Here is a 20,955-nt window from a genome sequence, read left to right on the forward strand (position 1 = left end):
CTCCACGTGTCCACGTCACAGGGTGACTTTCAGCCCTGGGCCTCCCTCTAGCGATTGCAGCCTATTCCACGTGTGTGAATCTACCTCCCCTCTCGCCAGGGAGCACAGAGACAGGGAGAACGGGCCACCTGGGAGCATGGGGCCCGGGAGGAACCCACAGGCCCTGTGCCTGCCCAGCAGCAGGTGGCGGGGCTCACTGGCATCTCCCCCATATTCAACCCAACCTGCCTCCACTTGCCTCTCTCCAGACTTTCCCTCTTCTGCCAGCTGCTGTCCACACGTAGGACGACCAGGTCACCCAGGCTTGCCTGTGACTCTTTCAGATTTAGCGCCGAATGTCCTATCACGTCCTGGGAAACCCGTCAGTCCCAGGCAAACTTAGACGTTGGCCATCCCGGCTCACGCACCAGCCAGATGACCTTTTTCAAATCATGTAACATCTCACCACTCGTTGCTCGACAGCCTCCGTGCCTCCCCTCTTGGAGCAGAAGCTTCAGTCCTTAGAGAGGCCTGCAAGGGCTCCGGTGCCCGGGCGTCGCTCTCCTCGGCGTGGCCCCCGCGCCTTCTCACCAGCCAGCCGGCCTCCTGGCCTTCCTGTACGCGCATTGCTGCAAGGCCTTTGCACTGACATCCTCGCTGCCTGGCACAGTCTCCCCCACTACCCCCGGGACTCACACCACCTCCCGTCCAGACCTAGACCTGTTCTAACACTACCTTCCCAGACAGACCTTCCCTGACTCCTCTGCACCCCACGTGCGCCACCTGCTAGGGCCTTGTTTCCTTTTCCCGTGTGCACGTCAGACCCTGACATACTCAATTCTGGCTGAGTCTGTCTGCTGCTCACTTGTAGGTAAACACATGAAGGCAGGGGCTTGGTTCACTCGCTGCTGTGTCCCCACGACCTAGAACACTGCATAGTATGTGCTCAGTTCATGACGAATGAACGAATGCTTTAAATCCGCACAACTTGCTCATTAGGATGGCTAAGGAGAGGCAAGAGCTGCTCTTCCCAGACCACCCTGTCCTGTCCCCTGGCCTCCCAGGTGGCCTCAGGTAGCCCTGCTCAGAGCTCCCCTGGTGCCCTGGGCTTAACTCAGTAGACACCCCTTCACCCCACTTTCTAAATGTCTGTCTTGGATTGATCCCAGGAGCCATGGACTGTGTTTCGTTTGCTGTTGTATTGCCCGGTCTGGGAATAGCAGGTGCACCGTAAACGTTTGAACCAAGGGTCAGTGCAAACCCCAAAGACCTTTTCTTTAACTGTCTGGGCTTTCAGGGGGTGACGGCTGTCCCGCAGGGATATAAGTGCCACGCAGAAGAAACCGCAGGGAGAGGAGTAAGATCAGGGTATGGTTTTCAGCGAGATGTTACGTGGTTTTACCAGCGCCCAGGGTCCGGGAGTCCAAGGGCGGCTGGGCCGGTTGGTGCGGGGCCGCGCTCGGGGAAGGGGCACCTGCCGCCCCGCTGGTAAATTGTGGGGTGGAGGCCTGAGCGCCATGCCTGGGTACAGGTGCCGGGTGCTGAGTTGGCCCGGGGATGCTGCAGGTTGGCACGGGGCTGTGCCCAGGGCACAGGGAGGGGTGACAAGTGTCTGAACAAAGCCACGGGCCGGTCCCGCCACAGCAGGGGTTCTCAGTGGGGCCCCCATGTCGGGAGACACTTTGGATGGTCACCACTGGGGGAGGGGTGCTCCTGGCGTCTGGAGGGGAGAGACCAGGGATGCTGCTGCAAAACACGGTCCAGTAACAAGACCCAGATGTCAACAGTGCCAAGGTTGCGGAGAGGTGTGAGAAAGCCCAGGGGCTCTCCCTGCATTGATGGAAAATTCTAGTCTCATGGTGGCTCTTCACCACCTCCACTGTCCCCAGTGCTGGCATCTGAGACCTTGTTAGGAATGCGTGCAGTGCTGGTCCCAGCTGCCCCTAGGACGGGGCTCCTGGCTGGGTGGAGGCCCTCCTTAGTTGGTCCTCCCCAGATGTCAGGAAGGTGCCACAGGGCCCACTGCCCTGCTGGCCTTGGACTGTTGCCTCTGGCTGCAGGACACAACCTTCCTGTCACTTAGCACCAGCCGCAGTGTGACAGCCTGGAGGTGGGGAGGGACAGGACTCCTATGAGCACAGCCCCAGAGACAGTGGCTTTTCCATGGCAACAGCTGGATGCTGGGTGGGCAGCTCCCCCAGGCCCATACTCTGAGCATGTGCCTCCCGTGAAGCCCCCCGAGAGTTGGCCCAGCGAGCTTATTTTCAATCTTCTGATTCGTCACTTATAGAAACCGTGAGACAACAAATGTTTGTTGGTTCCGCCCCTAGGTTTTGGGTGAGTTGTCGGGTGCCAGTCGCCAACTATTACAGAAACTGTGTGTCCTTGGGCAAGTTGATTAAATCTCCTGCCCCTCTGTTTCCTCACCCATGTGATTAGGGTGCTAATCACGGTGTCTCCCTTGCAGAGCATCAGTAAGGGTTTTGTGCCTAGGTACGCATAAAGTTCTTGGTGCCTAGCATTCAGTAAGTGCTTAATAAATGGCCATTACTTCTAACTAGTATTAGGGGCAGTTGTAGGAATTTGGATAAAGGTAGGAAAATGGGGAAGAAATAGAGCTCTCGCTGACTGAATGGAAGATGGAAATCCACACTCATCTTAACCGTTTTTGCAAGCTCTGGCAATCCAGACTCAGCGAAAGGGGTAGGATGTCTGCTGGCCAACGAGAGGGTGAAGGGGGGGAGCCCAACTTCTCCGGGGGAGGACCTCCTGTGTGCCGGGGACTGCGCCAAGCCCCGCGCCCTGCTGTCTCAGCCACCCGTCGCTGCCTTTTGCAGTGATTCAGCATTATCACACTCGCTTGCCTCTCTCCTTGGTGGAAAGAACCCTATATATTGACCTTAAAAAGCTTTACCAAGCACCCTCATTACTCATGTTTGAAGCAACCAAGAGCATCTGTGAGCGTGGGTGCCCAGGGATGCCCCAAATCAGCAGACTGGCCCGTTACTGTCAGGATGATTTTTATTAAAATCCTTATTTGATTATAGCTAGATATTTGTATGTAAATAAATGGCATACGGTGAATCATGCTTTTTTTTTTTTCCTCTGATACAACAGCAAAATATGTAAATCTTTTTTTTTTTTTTAAATATGTAAATCTTAATTCCCTTCCTCTCAACTTGTTTCTTTGACTGGCCAGAAGTATATATAAATAACAGCCCACTTTTAGTTGTTGCTTACTCATTTTTCCCCCTTTTGGAATAAAAAGGTTAGGAAGATTCCCACTCAGTGCAGAAGTTCCTAAGGAAGTGAGCCCTCTCAAGACCGATTATGGAGTGAGATATGTGGCTAAGGAAGATGTGTGTGCAGGGCATGATTGTTCACCACGGACTAAGGCTCTGGTTTGATTGGCCGGGGCCCAGGGGAGCAACTGACTGAATTTCTGAATTTCTGTTGCATTTCTGCAACAAATGCAAAACAGCACACATGGCCACACTGCCTTCCAAAATATTTAGCTGCTCTCCAGGGCACATGATGGGGCTGTGTCTCTGACTTCTGCTTCCCATGACCCTTTAGCATGTTCCACCCACTTGTACCCTGTAGCAAAAAAGTTCTGAGACTGCACCAGTCCCCAAGGATATGCACTACCTGAGCTGACCCGCCAAGTCTTGGCTGCCTGAGGCCACCTCTGTATGCTGAGGTATCCATACTGTGGTGATCAATGTGTGTCGACTTGACTGGGCCACAGGGTACTCAGATATTCAGTCAAAAACATTATTATGTGTGTGTCTGTGAGGATGTTTCTGGATAGGGTTCATATTTGAATTGGTAGACTGGACAAAGCAGAGTGCCTTCCCCAGTGCGGGTGGGCCTCATCTAATCCATTGGAAGCCTGAATAGAATGAGAAGGTGGAGGAAGGGAGGCTTTGGTCCTTCTGCCTGACTCTCTTTAAGCTGGGACATTGGGGTTCTGCTTCCTTTTGGTTTGGACTTGGGCTGGAACTAAACCATTAGTTTAGAGAACCAATGGTTCTCCTGTGTGTCTAGCTTGCCGACTGCAGATTTGGGACTTCTCAGCCTCTATAGCCAATCCTCTATAATAAACCTCTATCTATCTATCTATCTATCTATCTATCTATCTATCTTCTATCTATCTATCCATCCACCCATCCATTCATCCACCCATCCATCCATCCTCTATCTATCCCTATCCTATTGGCTCTGTTCTCTGGAGAGCCCAGACTAATCCACATACTACCTAGAACACCAAAGCCACCATCTCCATGCCCCACCAAAGCCACCATCTCCATGCCCCTCCTTCATCAGGTCCATCATGCTTCTTTGATGCACAACTTTGGGACCTCACTGCTCCCCGGAGGGTCCATTCTCCAGAGCAGCAGCACCCATTGCTACCTGTCGATCTTATTTCTGCAGAGGTTTCAATCCAGGACATGGGCTGAGGACCATGTTAGCTGTGGAGGGAGCTATGAGCCCTAGAGTTGACTGCACAATTTCTAACTAACCTTAAGGAATCATTCTGTCAGCTACCAAAGAGCAAAAAGCTTAGGTCCCCGTGGCCCTGGTCAGAAATAACAATGCCAAGGTTTAAATTTCCTCTTTTTTCTTGAACTCTCTGGGGCTTAAAAGTTCTTATGCTTTACTTTTCCTTACATTTTTCACTTGATGCCAACAACTTGAAACTCTCAAATTAGGGGAGGAAATCTCCCAGCTATAGGCAAGGATGATGTGATCTAAGGAAGGATGATCTAGAAGTAGCCAGGTGGTAATGAGATGAGTAGCTAAGCTTCTCTGATTGGGCCCATCCCTTCATCCTCTGTGCGTAGTTACCATGTTGGTTTCTACCTGAGAGGAGATGGACAGGTGCCTACTGATGAATTTAGCACAGGATCCGGCATTGTCCACAGATCAATATAAACTTGTAATTTGATTGGAAGCTTCTGAAGAAAGTGAAAACATGGGTAATGTTTTCTCATCTTGCTGTTCATTAAGCTTCCTCTCCGTGAATGAATATATGCTGGTGAATTCCTCTAGTGAAGTCGACTGGCAACAACAATAACAAAATAAAAAATGACAGGGGGGAAAGAAGGAGTGACCCAAAGCAAGTTTTCTGGAAGGTAAAGGCTCTGGGCAGCCACCTTGGTCCACTGAGACCACCCACCACTGAACTCCTGTGCATTTTGAGGTCAAGGTGCTTGATGCTGGTCCTGGTTGAGTGCTAACAGCGAGAGGCAGCTGCTGCCCTATTTCTTCATTAAGCGGGGAGAGGCCTGGCATGCCCACATGTTGAGGGACTGGCTGTGGCCTGATGCTTTTTTCATCTGTTTGTTCCTTCATTCCACAAATATTGGTGATCTCTGAGGAGGCAGCAGGTGGTGGTAGTGGTGGGGTGGTTGTTGGAGGGATCATATGCTAGCTTCCTGGAGCTGCTGTAACGAATTACCATGACTAGGGGGCTTAAAACAATAGAAATTGATTCTCTCCCAGGTCTGGAGGCCAGAAGTCTGAAATCCAGGGGTCAGGAGGGCTGTGCCCCCCTGAGGGCTCTAGAGAAGGATCCTTCTTGCGTCTTCCAGCTTCCAGTGGCTTCAGATGTTCCTTGGCTTGTGGCTGCATCCCTCCAGTCTCTGCCTCTGTCTTCACAGGTCCTTTACCTCTGTGTCTGTGTCTTCCATTTCTTATAAAGACACTTGTTGCAGGATTTAGGGGCCATCTGGGTAATCCAGAATAACCTCCTCCGGAAATCCTTAACTGGATTGCACCTGTGAAGACCCTTTTTCCATGAAGGTCATGTTCAGAGATACTGGGGTGTAGGGGGTGACCATGCCTTTTTGGAGGCCATCAATCAACTCACTAGAGGGCTGGGGCCCAAGCAGTGACCAGAGTGGTTCTCTGTTGACCCAAGAACTTCAGGAGTGCTTCACCTGTCCCTGCAGCCTGCTGGGAATATGCTGCAAGCCCCGCACTAGGCCATGGGTTGCGGATTGGTGGCAATGAATTCAGGAAGCAGCAGGCCCTCGGCAAAGGTGCTCCGGCCAAATCAGAGCTCCAGCATTGAGATCGCCCTTGTTTTCCCAAGCAGATCCAGCTTACTCCCACCCACTGCTCTCAGCCTCTGGCATCAAGCGAGGGATGTGTTCCTGGAAAAGTATGTCCTCTGAATCATACTGCCCTCCTGATTTACATTATAATTTCTTCAGCTGTGTATTCCCAGAGGGAGGAAATCGGCTACAAGATATCATCAAAAATTCACACACAAGCACAAAGTAAGCCCAAAAGAAAAATCGTATTTGCAGAAAAAGAAGGAGCCGGTGTTGCAAACGTGGATTCCCCCTGTGACCCAAGTGGCTGTGGACACCAGCAGGATGTATGTGGCAAGCCCCCTTCCTGGAGGGATTTTCAAGGCTTTTTGCTTTTTCAAAATAGCATCTAAAGAGAACAGCTTTGAATGACTCTTTCTATAGGCTTCCCTATAGCGACCATCCCTGCTGGCCCCCCTGCTCTTTCAGACCATTGGCTTCTCTACCATTTTATTAGCAATTGCAGACAGTGCTTCCTGGCTGAGGAACCTCAGATGTACTGTCTCTTTGAGGGTCAGAATGGTCTGTTTTCCCAGCTCAGCATGTTTGTTTGTTTGCATGAAGAGGAAAGGAAAGCTCAGAGCCAACCCCAGTGAGTGAGGGAGCAGAGTCCTGGTGTGACAGCTGAGAGGGGCCACAGAGGGTAGGTGGTCTAGACCTGGGGCCAGGGCTCTTTCCTGATGGATCACTGGGGAGGGAAATACCCCATTGGGTAGTTGGAACAGGGGCTGCCTTGTGTATGGGTCAGGGGGGTTGGGCATGCATTTCTTCGTTGGTGGTCTGCAGCGCACATGGACCCTGTCTGGGAGGCTGGACCTACACAAGGGAGAGGCGTTGTGCAGCGAACTTTCCCCAACAGCCAATACCCTGGTCTCCAGTCAGAGATAAGAAATCATGCAACTTTCCCTGTAATTGTTGCATTAGCTTGTTAGGGCTGCCATTTCAAAGTAGTAGATGGGGAAGCTTGGACAGTAGAACTGTGTTGTCTCACAGCTCTAGAGGCTGGAAGTCCAAGATCAAGGTGTGGGAAGGTTGGTTCCTTCTGAAGCCATGAGGCAGAGTCTGCTCCAGGCACCTTTCCCGGCTTCTGGAGGTTTGTAGGCCCCCTTTGATGTTCCTTGGCTCCTTGTGCATCCCCCCATCTCTGCCTTCTTCTACACATGGCCTGTGTCCCCTTTGAAAAGGACAGCAGTCAGGTTGGGGTAGGGTCCACCCTACCCCAAGATAACCTCATCTTCACAAATGACATCTGCAGTGACCCTATTTTCAGATAAGGCCACATTCTTAGGTCCTGCGAGTTAGGACTTCGCCATTTGAATTTTGGGGGACACAATTCAACAACAGCAGTTGTGAAGAGTTGTGTTGGCAGAGGCAGCCGACAGAAGTTAGACTGATTTTTGAGAGAGTCACCATAGCCCAAAGGTCGGGAATATTTATTGACTTCTGTTTTCTTTTTGCCTGATGGAGGTCAGGCAAAATCACAAAGTGCAAAGTCTATGGGCACTCAAGTCAGTGGAGAAAGGTGGATTATTCTACAGTGGATGGTGTTAGAGCCAATCAACTGGTCATGCAGAGCACAGTGAAAGTTGGCTTCTTGGCTCAGTCCAGCTGGCTCAAAGATCTCAGTCCAAAAGTTAAACCGTTAAAAAGACTACAAGAAAACAGAGCTGTTTTACATTCGTAATATCAGAACGGGGAGGGCCTAATCCTATAACATAAGCTGTTTCTGATTCCTAAAACACAAATATCTCAATGACATAAACCTGAGATCTCATGAAGGAAAATATTGATGTTCACTGCATAGGAAAAAATATTCTGCAGGCAAAAGATACAAAACATAAAACTACAACGAACAAAGAATGCCCTGAAACAGAAGACAGACTCTGAAAAATATTTGTAAGGCAAATAATGCCCTGAAACAGAAGACAGACTCTGAAAAATAACTGACAAAAGTCTGATTTTCTTTATACAAAACGGGTCTTTCCAAATCAATAAGAAAAATCTAAAAACCCACCAGAAAAATGGGAAGAGGGCTGAAAAGAAACACCAATAAATATATTGAAAGATGCTCAACTATACTCTAGGAAATGTAAAGGACACCTACTTTTCACTTACCCTACTGGCAAAGGTCAATGAGTTGTTCCTATCCAGTGTGGATGCAAGTGTGTGCCACACAGGTGTGCTCCCCTCTGGAGCTGGGATTATAAATCAACACAACTCTATGTAGGGCAATTTGGCACTATCTTTTATTTTTGTAATTAAAAAAATTTTTGTTTAGAGAGGGAGGCAGAGAGTGGAGGGGGAGGCAGAGGGAGAGAGAGAATCCCAAGCAGATTCCATGCCCAGCATGGAGCCCAACGCAGGGCTTGATCTGATGATGCCAAGATCATGACCTGAGCTAAAACCAAGAGTTGGACACTTCACCGACAGACACCCAGGCGCTACCTTTTAAAGCAAAATATGCATACCCTCTGTTACCTTGTCCATTTCACTGCTACAAATCTATCCTGTGGAAATCAAAGAAGTTCCTTGCAGTGTTACTTGTAATAGAAAAAAAATGTGGGAAGCCATCTAAATGTCCATCAATAGAATCCTACTTATATAAATAACTATATATCCATAACCTGGAAAATTATTTTGCAGTTTATTATTATTTTTTTTTATTTTGCAGTTTAAAAGAGTATGTTAATCAAGATTTACAGTAGAGATTATGTTTTAAAAGCACAATGAACCATGGGCAAAAATGCATGCTCCCATTTGTGTGACAAAATAAAAATATGTATTAATGTGTATGTACATATGCTTGAATAGGTATCGGCTGTTTCTGGAAGGCATACGTGTGACTATGGTGAGCAGGGAAGGGTCTGGAGATTAAGGATGGGAGTTGGATGTAATTTTATTATGCATTCTTTTATGCCATCTGAATTTCTTACCATTTGCAAGTATTACTTTTAATGCAAAAACATCAAAATTACAATAAAAAAAAGAGGAATAGGAAATCGATACTTCTCTGGCAATAAAGAGGTTTTGCTCTGGGCAACCATTCCATGCTCCCCCTTAATACGCAGTTGAGGACAGTGAGGAGCAAGATTTAATTGCTTTAGACTGAAGCAAATAAAGAGAGATTCATCACACAGACCAAATTGGCGACGCAGGTGGAAGATTAAGGTGGCTGCTGTCTGGGAAGGAAAAAGCTACTATGCTTTAAAAAATAAGGCACTGCACCTGGCATTCCTAACTGGCGACCCCCGTGCATACCCTGTCTTGTGTTAGAGGCCACCAGGACACAGGTGTAGACACAGGCCTATTCATTTGCTCAAGGGTCTCAAACCCCCGTGCAGGCAGGTGTCAGGACACAGATTGATAGGTAGGGGAGACAAGTGTGAAAACGGGTTTGGGGGCAGGGTGGGGCGGCCTGTGGAAATGCCCACAGTGCACTCCCTTCCTAAAAACATGCAAAGTCAAGCTCCCAAGAAATACTGCACCACATAAGCTCTGGGGAGAGAAAAGCCCCGAGTGACTTCTGTGTGGTGCTGGCTGGCTGGTTCCCAGGCTGACAGTGGGAGCCTCCTCCTCTGGTTCCTGCTGATCTCTCATGCTTACCCTGCCACTTCCCCAGCCCTCCTGGGGCTTTAGGAGCTAGGAAGGCAGGAACAGCCTTCTAGGACACAGGGAAGCTCTGTAAGGCTGAGGGCACCATTCACTCACACCACTTAAAGTCCCCAGGCCCTTAGAGGTGCTTTACTTCTTGGCTTGGGTCCAACAGCACGACAGCGTCCCAGCACCCAGGACCGCCTGGGCTCAGGAAATTGGCTGCTGGCAGCAAGGAAGGCTGTTGGTTAAGCCCCAGTGGATATCTCAGCAAGGGGGGGTCATGGATTTCCCAGATGACCCAGGGTTGTTCCCTTTAAGTTGCAATATGAAAATGACCACTTCTCAGCTGAGGCCAGAAATCTTTCTGTGCTGTGGCAAACACTGCTTCGCAAGCAGACTGCACCTCATATATTCTAAGTTCTTCATGCCTCTGGGCCATCTTGCTGGAACCTCTGATAATCATTCTGTCCTGTAGTGCAGACCCGACCTCAGGAGGTGTGAGGTGGGCAGGAACGTTGCCCTCTCTCCTGACTGCTTCCAGATGGCTACACATTTGGGCTTTTTTTCCCTTTTGATGTATACCTCTGGGCTTTCCTTCACTTGTGCCAGACTCAACCATCCTTGCTTTCCAGCTTTTAGGAGACCCATGGCCTCCCTTTATTTGCCGCTTCTGTGGTCTTGGGCTCCAGTCAATTGAATTTGTTAGGATTCCTTATCAGAAAAAAGAAAGAAGCATGCTCTGCTTATCTTCACATGGCTCTCAGACACCTGTGCTCATGGAATCATGCTCAATGAATGGACATTGTGGTATCTTCTGTGTTTGCATTTCTGTTCTTGCTTTTGGGTTCTTACTTTCTGCATTCTAGATGGATCGAGTTGCCGGAGAAGCAAGTGCTTGATGATCAAAAAGTTTCTTTGTTCAATGATTCTGGATGATTGTTTTTGTTGTTGTTGTTCACTGAGTCCTACCCTCCAAGATAGGACCTGTTTCAGGTATAAAGGATACGAATGAGAAGAAGAGGCCTCTCCAGTCTTCAGTTTATCTGATTTTTCTGGAAAGCCTTGGGAGATAGGTATTTTTTTCCCACTTATAAAGGTAAATTTCAGAGTGAAAGGGTTCCAATGTATCTGAATTATATGTGATGGGATTCCCAGCCTATCTTGTTGAAATTCAATGTGAGAAATAATTGCAAGCTAATAAAGAGGATGAGCGCTTTTTCTAACTTGACATTTTAGGTCTTTAAACTATCTGCCATTTCACAGGTGAGTAGAACCTCTGAGTGCTAGAGATACACCAGTATTTTAAAAGCACCTCCCCCCCATTGTCTATCATATTTCAGATTTTATGCTAGATTTCTTTGTATCATCTCATTTAAAAATCATCCAAACCAAGCCAGGCAAGTATTGTCACCACTGATCAGATAGAGGAACTGGAGTCCAGGGTAGACCAGACGTTTTGGTCAAGGCCATGGCTCATGAGGAGCTGGATCAAGTTGTAAGCACATCTTTGGATTGCAAGCCCAAGGTTTTTCCTGTGAACTTCACCCTCATTTGCCAGCCAAATGGAACCTAATAATAACATGTGTACAGGGAACATGACCCACTGCTGGTGACAAAGATGCTCTTGATCCCTCTTCCTCATGAAGTCTTTGACCTTTGGACTTCTGTGTTTGCCTTTGTTTTTTCTTTTTTTTTAATTGGAGTTCAATTTGCCAACATGCAGCATAACACCCAGTGCTCATCCCATCAAGTGCCCCCCTCAGTGCCCATCACCCAGTCACCCTATGTTTGCCTTTGCATTGTCCAGTTTTAGCAAAAGTCCTGCAAGGTCAGATTGGTCAGAATCCTCCACTCTGATATCTGGTCACCCTCAATATCAGATAGGGTTTCTTATCCTTCATCAACCCCTAGTAAGGTCTGATCACCTGGCTTGCCTTCAGCAAGGATCCTGTGAGGTCAGTTTAGCCAGAATGCCCCCTACCCCTGATGTTTCCTCTTGGTATTTTCCACAGACGATCCCTTAGCTAGAATACCCACTTGTCTTTGCCATATTTAGCCTTGGATCCAGTTCTGTACTGAGGTTTCCTTCTCCTATTACAATAGGTTCTGATCAAAATCTGCTTTTACCCCTTTGACTACTGTTGGGCTCTGGTTTTTCTTTAACACTGGCTAAGCTTGTTCTGGGACATGGAATTCTAATGGCCAGAGAGGAGGGGAAAAGGGATGTAGATGTTAGCTAAGATACCTGAGATTATTCATTAATGAGACCTGTCTTGCAGCGATTGGCTGGAAACCAGACTTGGTTGCTTAATAAGTATTTCTCTCTGTTCTACTATTTCGGAAAAGGTATTTAATAGACACAGTGACATTATAGATGGCAGTGTTGGCAAAGAGAGCATGATCGAGGTCAAATGGAGAAGTCTTTGAGTATATATTGAACCAGTACAAGTCAATTGCTGTGAATATATCATTAAGAATATGTATTATCAATATACACAAATGTGCATAAATATTTGTGTACATATACATGCGATATATTGTGTGTGTAATATGCACAGATACCCATGTTCAATTCCTAAAAGTATAACGGTAGTACAGGATGGAGTGAGAAGTCCCTTTTTTAGAACTTTCAGGGTTTACATGTTTTATTTTTAGAGTTATTTATTTATTTATTATTAATAAATAGTGATTTTTTTTTTTGGCTTAAAGCTTTTCCAGTACACGGAGCCCTACTACTGAGGAAAACGATGCTCTCTTGCCCTCCACCGTCCTTAGTGAGGTGAAATCTGGATGAATTTTCTGCTCTGGGATCACCTCAAAATGACAATATTAAAAGATCTGACAGGTTGCAGAGGAGAAGGGTGACAAGAAACGTTGGCAGGTAGGCATGTTTGCCTCTTCTGCTCACCTCCCCTTTCAAAGGGGTTCTACCTTTGTCTTCTCTTTCCTTTTAAGATGCCCAGAGTTCTCATCCTTCTCCTCCTCCCAAGAAAGGGAATTTCCAGCTTAGGCTGAGTTTTTGAAGATGTTATCTAGCCAACTGTAGTCCCTGGTTCTTAGTACATGCTGGGCAATCAATACATCCCTCTCCTCTCTCTCAAGAATTAACAATGGGAGCACCTGGGTAGCTCAGTGAGTGAAGTGTCTGACTCTTGGTTTCGACTGAAGTCATGATCTCAGGTGGTGGGATGGAGCCCCGAGTTGGGCTCCACGCTTAGTGGGGAGTCTGCTTGAGATTCTCATCCTCTCCCTCTGTCCCTCCCCTGCTCATGTGTGCACGCACTGTCTCTCTCGCTGTCTCTAAAATAAATAAATAAATCTTAAAAAAAAGAATTAACAATGTATTAGTAAGAAGAAGAAAGCAGTTACCACCGAGTGTCAGCACAGACGACATGTCATCCTGGGCTATTTATATGTTGAATCTCATGTCTGATTGTGAAAGACAAGGCCTAGTCAGTTATTTGTCTTATGCCCAGCATCAGGAGTCAGGTGGGAAGCATTGCATGGGCTGAGACTCCCTTCCTCACACCATTTAATTCACATCAGGAAAGCAGTAGCTCCCTACCTTCAACAAGACTGGCTGGGGTCTCAGGCTGAGTCAAAAGTTGGATTTCCGGGTAGCCCAGGTGGCTCAGCGGTATAGCGCTGCCTTCAGCCCAGGGTATGATCCTGGGGACCCGGGATCGGGTCCCGCATCAGGCTCCCTGCGTGGAGCCTGCTTCTCCCTCTGCCTGTGTCTCTGCCTCTCTCTCTCTGTTTCTCTCATGATTAAATAAATAAAAAGTCTTAAAAAAATGTTGGATTTCAGATGGCCAAGCCACCAGCATATTCAGCATCATTGGCCTGTACTGCCGTTTCCTTAGAGAACTTAATTCTGGATTAAAAACTTGGAAAGATGGAAGATATCCACTGCAATCAACTAGAGACTATCCTTACAATACCTTTCCTTCTCAATACAGCATTATGTAATTAAAATTGAATTTAGTTATATGTGATGTAATCACTTTAAAATATTCACGTATATGAAAAATTACCAACTATAATTTTTATGTCATTGTTATGAATTGCTCTATGTCCATAGATTTATCATTTCCATTTATAGTTATTTTTTACAATCAAGGCTCTCCACTCTATAGCATGCAGCTGACACTAATCATTTCTCCCTTGAATCTTGTCTAATTTGTAAAATTTTAAGGACTGTCTACCACAAGACTTTTAATAAAATGTCTGTCTGCAGTGAAACCAGTAGGTGCTCCATGCGGTGAGTTTTTGGCTTCAGCAACTGTCTACAGGGGAGCTATACATATTTGCATTTGTAACTGGAATTGGTAGGAGAAAAGGCCTTAGGCTGTGGGAATCAAGATTTTTGACTTGCCCAAGGTCTATGAATATCTTTGTGAATTCTGGGGACAGTACCACAGTTACCAAGAATGGCAACTGGCCCAGTTAGCAGCCTCTGGCTGCAATCAGGGCATCAACATGAGCCTTAAAAAATCCATAGAGCCCTTCCTTTTCCAAACAGAAAATGGATTATACCCATGTATAGATCAAAGTAACATATTCCATGGGTGAAGCTGCAGCTTATTTTCAATCTCCTGCCAACCACTCTTAAGCCATACCTTTAAGGAGGAAGGATGGAGACAGCACTGTGTGGTGGCTGTCAGTACAGGTTTACTAGTCCAGTAAGTGACCACAGGGTCAGCTGGCCAGGTGTGGGGGTGGAGTGGTCTGAAATAACATTATCTAATCTTAAATTTCTGACTCTTTGCTGTCAGTATGGGTGAAGACAAGGCCTAGTCTGTTACTTCTTTTCTGCTCACCTCCCCCTTCAAAGGGTGTCTACCTTTTTCTTCTCTTTCCTTTTAAGATGCCCAGAGTTCTCCTCCTCCTCCTCCTCCCCCTCCTCCTCCTCCTCCTCTCCTCCTCCTCCCAAGAAAGGGAATTCCAGTTCAGGCTGAATTTCTGAGGGCTGCCAAACTGGGTTCTGACTGCTTGCTTTGCACAGCCCGCGTGGTGCCTGGTAGCTCTTTGTTGGAAGCTGAAGGAGCTGACACCCACTGGCTGGGGCCACCAGCCAGGCCTGACTTCTAGAGTTCCACCTGATGCCCTGTTTCATGCCTGATTCACACTTTTGCCTCTGGCTGCAACAGCCTCCAGGAACAGCTTCAGCTCACTGTGCTTTGCTGTTTTTGGCATGAGTTGATATCTGATAATGTCAGTGGGGTGCAGCGAGACATGGTTGGGGGCCATTTGGCAGGGGTGGAGTCTGTAGTTAACCAGCACACCTGTGCTTTCCCAGAAAGCACAGCCAGCAGAACTCCATGGACCCCACAGGACTCCTTAAGTTAAATAGTGATGACAATTGAATGTGTTCGTTCATTCAATGCGCTTTTGCTGTGATCCATCACTGTGGATCAAATACCTTTTTTGAGATGTTTTGCCATATAATTAAAAAAAATGTCTCTAGCTTCAACAGCCTGTTTATTTCAAAGCAAGTTTTGATGTAGTTGAATTGTGACACACTTTGATAGTAACTTGGTGTTTGTGGCAACAGAATTTGATACACATCCACTTTTAGAGATTAAAAATCATTGAGTGGCACCTACATTTCTATTGAACTTTTATGTTTCAACTTCTTTGAAAAATAAATGCCATGCACTTTTTTCTCCCCTTGCAGAATAATTTCCAAGGAGCTGCATATGGAGCCTGAATTGTGCTAGGGCTTGTTGGTTAAAAGTAGACTGAAGAAAAAGTATAATCCCCCTTCTGGTATACCAGCCCTGGTTCCTACACTTACTGGTTGTAACAATAACCTCCCTGTCCACGAGTCTCATTCTAGTAGAAAAGTCTGGAAATTGATGAGAATAGGGAAGCCAGTATGAGCCATGTCTTGACTGGACATACTACCTTCTCCTGATTCTGGTAGGACTTTGGGACCTCATGGTCAAGCCCTTCCTTCTCTCTGAAATAAAGAGCTTACATCCTGGCTTTGGAGTGAATCAGGAAGAAGGACGAACACTTACAGTGCACTTTCAAAGAGACACAGAATATTGACAAGGGGATATTCTCTAAGACACAGATGTCCCATCAAGACCCACAGCTACCCAGTGACCTGCCAAGGAATCAAATAGCTCAAATTTTGATGTCATTTTCCTCAAATAAATGGTTATTTAATTAAAGTTAGAATAAAAGAGCTGGATTAGATCAATTTTGCTCTTAATAGAGATACCAAAAAGAGATAGCTTGTTATATAAGCTTTTATTTGTGTTGTAAATAAGCACAGTGAAACCAATTCTGCAAGCAACCTTGTAAGGAAGGTCTCGGTAATGACTAGCTAGACTCTGTTTGTGTTCCATCCTGTTTTCCGGCTTTTATTTAAAGGCCTAATGGGTAGAGAGAAACATTCCTGTGATAATTTCTGTTTTGACAGCAGGAAATTAATAACATTAATCCAATTTGGAAATCTATCAGATTAATTATTAAAATGTCATACTTTCTCCTTCTGAAATAGATGGTTGTATGTATTTTCTTGCTTCTTGAAAAGGGAATTGATGTTGTAGGAAGTACTCAAGAGCTGACTAGTTCAGGGACACATAAGCAAGGATATGCAGATATGCTGTTGTCTCTTGATTAATGTCTCTTGATTAATGTCTCTTGATTAATCTCTTGATTAGTGGTGTCTGAACATCCTCTGACAAGAGGATGGCCCAGGGTCTGTCTGAAGTGAAGAATGAAGTAGCATGTAGGTCTGGGCTATGATGGGTGAGTCCACAAGAGAGAGTCCGGGGTCAGGGTTTGGAAATGGCAGCTGTAGTCTAAATGGCCAAATATAGTGGGCAAGAAGCAGATATGAAGGGATGCCAGGCAGAGTGGGCTGCATGGTTCTGGGCCAGGACAGAAGATGGGAAGGGCAACCATATGGGAGGGCTGGAGCTTTGTATGGGGCCCTTGGGCCTTTCTAGAGGGCAGGTGCCCTGAGAATGTGGAGCCCCTTTGACAACAGTATGCAGAAAAGACTGGGGGAGGGTGAGTGACACAGCAGAGTTGGGAAGCAAAATGAATTGATGTGGGATTTTTGGAATAAATGCAGAAACACCATTGGGTGATCTGGGACAACAGAGCTTCCCAGATCTGCAGATAAACCATGCTAGGTGCTCTGCTAGGCACTGGGGAGACAGCATCCTTTCTGCCCAAAAGGTATGGAAGGTAAATGTAGAGAAGTCTTTCTGGAGTGAGAAAAGTCCAAGCCGGGGGACATACGTGATGTGTAGCCATGTGCTGTCAGGCTTTTCCTGAAGACGCTTTCTGTGAAGAAGACAGCTGTACCCATGGATACCCTGCTGTGTGTCTGTGTCAGTGGTTCTCACCAGGACAGCGATGCAGCACCTTTACACAGGCCCTTGACCTTCCCATCCTGGAGGGCTCTTCTAGCAATGACAAGTTCAGATGTTCCAGTAAAGAGAGAAGAGTGTGGGCAGCTTTGAGGGAGGGATGATGCAACACTTTAGGATTTTTCCATACCGCTTGATTATGGAACAGTGAGCCAAGTTTCAGTGCATTTTGTTTTACGTAATTTTAAGATAAAGCACAATCAATCAAGTCATAGGTGTGGCCTTTTTTTCCATTTCAGCCTGCAGAATGGCAGGTTCTGCATTCTACATGTCAGTCAAGTGTGGGGAATTTCCATGGAGGCTATAGATTTCCCGGGGAGGATGAAAATATTGTGTTTATTTGTTATTACTCTGACTTGGTCCACAAAGGATACAAGCAGGTTACAAAGGGTTATAGGCTTAAGTGTGCCCCACTTCCAAATTCATATGTGGAAGGCCCAAGTCCCAGTGTGACTGCACTTGCAGAAGGAGCCTGGCCTTGTTCTGTACGACTGGTATCCTTTTAAGAAGAGGGAGAGAGCTCCCTCTTTGAGCACCAAGAGGAAGGGCCAAGCGAGGACGCAGGGAGAAAGAAGGTGGCCATCTGCAAATCAGGAAGAGACCTCCCACCAGAAACCGAATCTGCCGCCACCTCAATCTGGGGCTTCCCGCCTCCAGAACTGTGAGAAAATAAATGTCTGTTGTTTAAATCATGCAGCTTTTGGTATGTTTTATGGCAGGCCTAGACAATGAATACACAGAGCATATAAACAGCAGCCTTCATAATGGGGGTGATGCCATGGAGAGAAACCCATTTAGGATGCAGCTGTGAGATGCACCAGGATCGACGCATTATGAAACACACACACAGGGGATCCCTGGGTGGCTCAGCGGTTTAGCACCTGCCTTCAGCCCAGGGCATGATCCTGGAGACCCGGGATTGAGTCCCACATTGGGATCCCCGCATGGAGCCTGCTTCTCCTCTGCCTGTCTCTCTCATGAATAAATAAATAAAATCTTAAAAAAGAAAAAAAAGAAACGGACACATAAGGACGTGCAGCCTTGCTATATGCACCTCACATTTGGTTCTTGACGTTATTGCAATCACAAGGGAGACCTGGCTAGTTAGAGAGTTTACAGCATCCATCACATACAAGAAAAGCAATTTGCTAAGCAAAAGTCCAACTCTTACTAACACTCTGATATGAGGAAATTTCCCATGAGAGTTTGTGATGAGGTGGCAGGGCTATGAACTATAGTCAGCACCACCTCCTAGCAGACACAGGTTCGGGGGTCTGCTCTTACACCATGCAGGAGGTTTCGAAGTACAGGGTTATTCTCTGCTTTTCTGGGTAGGTGAGAAAGCTGGTTTTTAGGCTTCTGGAAGAATATGGGAACCGTGTGGCTGCATGTAGGCCTCTCCATCCGCTTTACTCCTGATCAACTTTCTGATAAATATTGGAGATGATGAGCTTGGATTTTCTTCCTCACAACTTTCTGACAAATTCCAAATGCAGTGTTTTTGAGCTCCTGGTTTAGTTCAGATAGAAACACTCAGCAGTCAGTGGAGCTGGAATAGAAACTGACCTTCTCTCTTACAACTGAAGGAGCCAATATGGATATCTGCTCTGTACTCTTAGTGCCCAGGTCTTGGCTTCTAAAGACCATGCATTACTAAAGGGAATGAAAAATCTTTGGAGAAATGTTTGATTACATAGCAGGGACTGGGAAATGACAAGGGGAACCTAGAACATCTTTTTGTGCTATAAAGGAAGGAGGAGTAAAAAAAAAAAAATGATGAAGAAATGGTCAAAGGACAAGAAACCTGCCTGAAAGGGATCCCACTGGCCAAATCTGGAATTAGATTAGAGCATCATGAATAAATAATGATAACAGACTCGAATCCATTGAATAAAATAAGACTCAGTGAGTCCCTACTGATATTGATAGATGATAGACAGGTAGATAGATAGATAAAGTAATGGAGGGAGAAAAGCTCCTCCTTTTAATTGAAAGCCAACACACAAATGTAGAATCGTGGAGCTAGAAAATAACCATTTGGTAACCATCCTAGTAAAGCCTAGTTGATTTAGATAAGCACCATCAATGAGTCCTAAAATGGAAGTTTGAGGAGGAACAGGATATTTACATGGTCTCAAAGTACCTTTATCCACAAAATACTTTTTACAAGGTGAAATGTAATAACTTTGTGGTGGAAAAAACTGGTAGGCATCGCCTTAATACAGACAGAGGAACCCCACTAGGTTTTAGGAGATTAAGAGACTTGACAGCATAGTATGATCTGGGATTTTAATAAGAGAAATTATTTGGAAGCTTGGCAAAAATCTGAATCAAGTCTACAGATTAGATAGTAGCATTGTGTTAATACCAATTTTCTGATTTTAGTGATTGCACTGTGGTTTTCACATTTACAAAATATACACTGTAGAATTTAGGGGTAAACACCATTTGCTTCAACGTGGATGGAACTGGAGGGTATTATGCTGAGTGAAGTAAGTCAATCGGAGAAGGACAAACATTATATGTTCTCATTCATTTGGGGAATATAAATGATAGAGAAAGGGAATATAAGGGAAGGGAGAAGAAATGTGTGGGGAATATCAGAAAGGGAGACAGAACATAAAGACTCCTAACTCTGGGAAACGAACTAGGGGTGGTGGAAGGGGAGGAGGGCAGGGGGTGGGGGTGAATGGGTGACGGGCACTGAGGGGGGCACTTGACGGGATGAGCACTGGGTGTTATTCTGTATGTTGGCAAATTGAACACCAATGAAAAATAAATTTATTATAAAAAAAAGAATTTAGGAGTAAAGTGAAGTCATGTCCACAGTTCACTTTCCAAATGATGAAAAAAAATTTCCGATACATATACATGCAAACACACATATATCTATGTTCCTATGTGTATCTAGATCTAGAGAGGATGATCAAGCTAATGTGGTAAAATGTGGAAGATTGCTTCTGCTGCCCTGACTGGTGGTATAGCAAATCTAACAGGATCAATCTGAGGACCCAGAATAAGCCAGCAATGTTGAGCGTCTATAAACAAACTCTTAACCAATTCTGGTTCAATTGTTACCAAAGAACCTTTTGCATGGTTTAGATCCAAAAGGGGAGGCCAGGAGGTACAGGTCTCCGAGCTGTTGCCAACAGGCACTGTGGTCTTCATGTGCTCAGTATGGGGCCAAGGGATAAAGAAGAAAGAAGACCAGAAGATTAGGGTCCATGCACAATGTAGCTCACAGTCTACTGGGGAGAAAACAATGGCACTCAGGAAAGTAGGAGATACTACAGGACTTGAGTAGAGGAGAGAGCATAGGGCCAGCTGTATCATGTGAGGGCTTCATAGAGGAGGTAACACTGGTTGGACCTAATAGGGTATAAAGAATTCAGCCTGGTGGGGAAAAAGAACCACAGAAGGCAGTGTGGAAAGATGGAGAACAAATATGAACCAGGTGAGAACCCAAGGGTTCCTGATGTGTGTTTTCCAGTGAAAATCCATCCTAGGGAAAACAATTTTATTAAGGAAAGTTCCTAAGTGCTACTGTGATTCAGAAGATTAGTACAATTATTCTGATCTACAATCCTGCAGTTAGATAGAAATATAGCAAAAGCACATCAGTGGGGCTTTGTGAGATCCTCCCACTTACCGTATTTGGTTGGCCAGTGACACTAGAAAGATGGAGCAATATCACGTGGGGTGATAGAAAGCTCCTCTGTGTAACTGGAGATATTTTGGATGAGTTTGTTAACGATACCTTTCTGAATAGACTGTATCCCATGGTTGCCTGATGTAGTGCAGGGTTGTGTTGTGTGGACGTGCAATTTATAGCAAAGGTTGTGTGTCTTTGTTGATGGCTGATTATTGTATGTCCCACTCAGCCTCCTAAAGAA

General features: G+C 46.0%; 1 protein-coding gene and 1 long non-coding RNA gene across 2 annotated transcripts in view; one reads left to right on the top strand and one right to left on the bottom strand.

Moving 5' to 3' along the window:
• The window catches only part of KCNJ6 (potassium inwardly rectifying channel subfamily J member 6), a 270,134-nt gene that overhangs the window by 45,230 nt on the left and 203,949 nt on the right, over positions 1 to 20,955 (bottom strand). The window lies entirely within an intron of this gene.
• On the top strand, positions 12,046 to 13,956 carry LOC112661626 (uncharacterized). The gene is made up of 3 exons (XR_003137870.2): positions 12,046 to 12,129; positions 12,381 to 12,552; positions 13,480 to 13,956. It is a non-coding gene; the product is annotated as an uncharacterized LOC112661626 (long non-coding RNA).

This window comes from Canis lupus, chromosome 31 (assembly GCF_003254725.2).
Source record: "Canis lupus dingo isolate Sandy chromosome 31, ASM325472v2, whole genome shotgun sequence".
Lineage (NCBI taxonomy): Eukaryota > Metazoa > Chordata > Mammalia > Carnivora > Canidae > Canis > Canis lupus.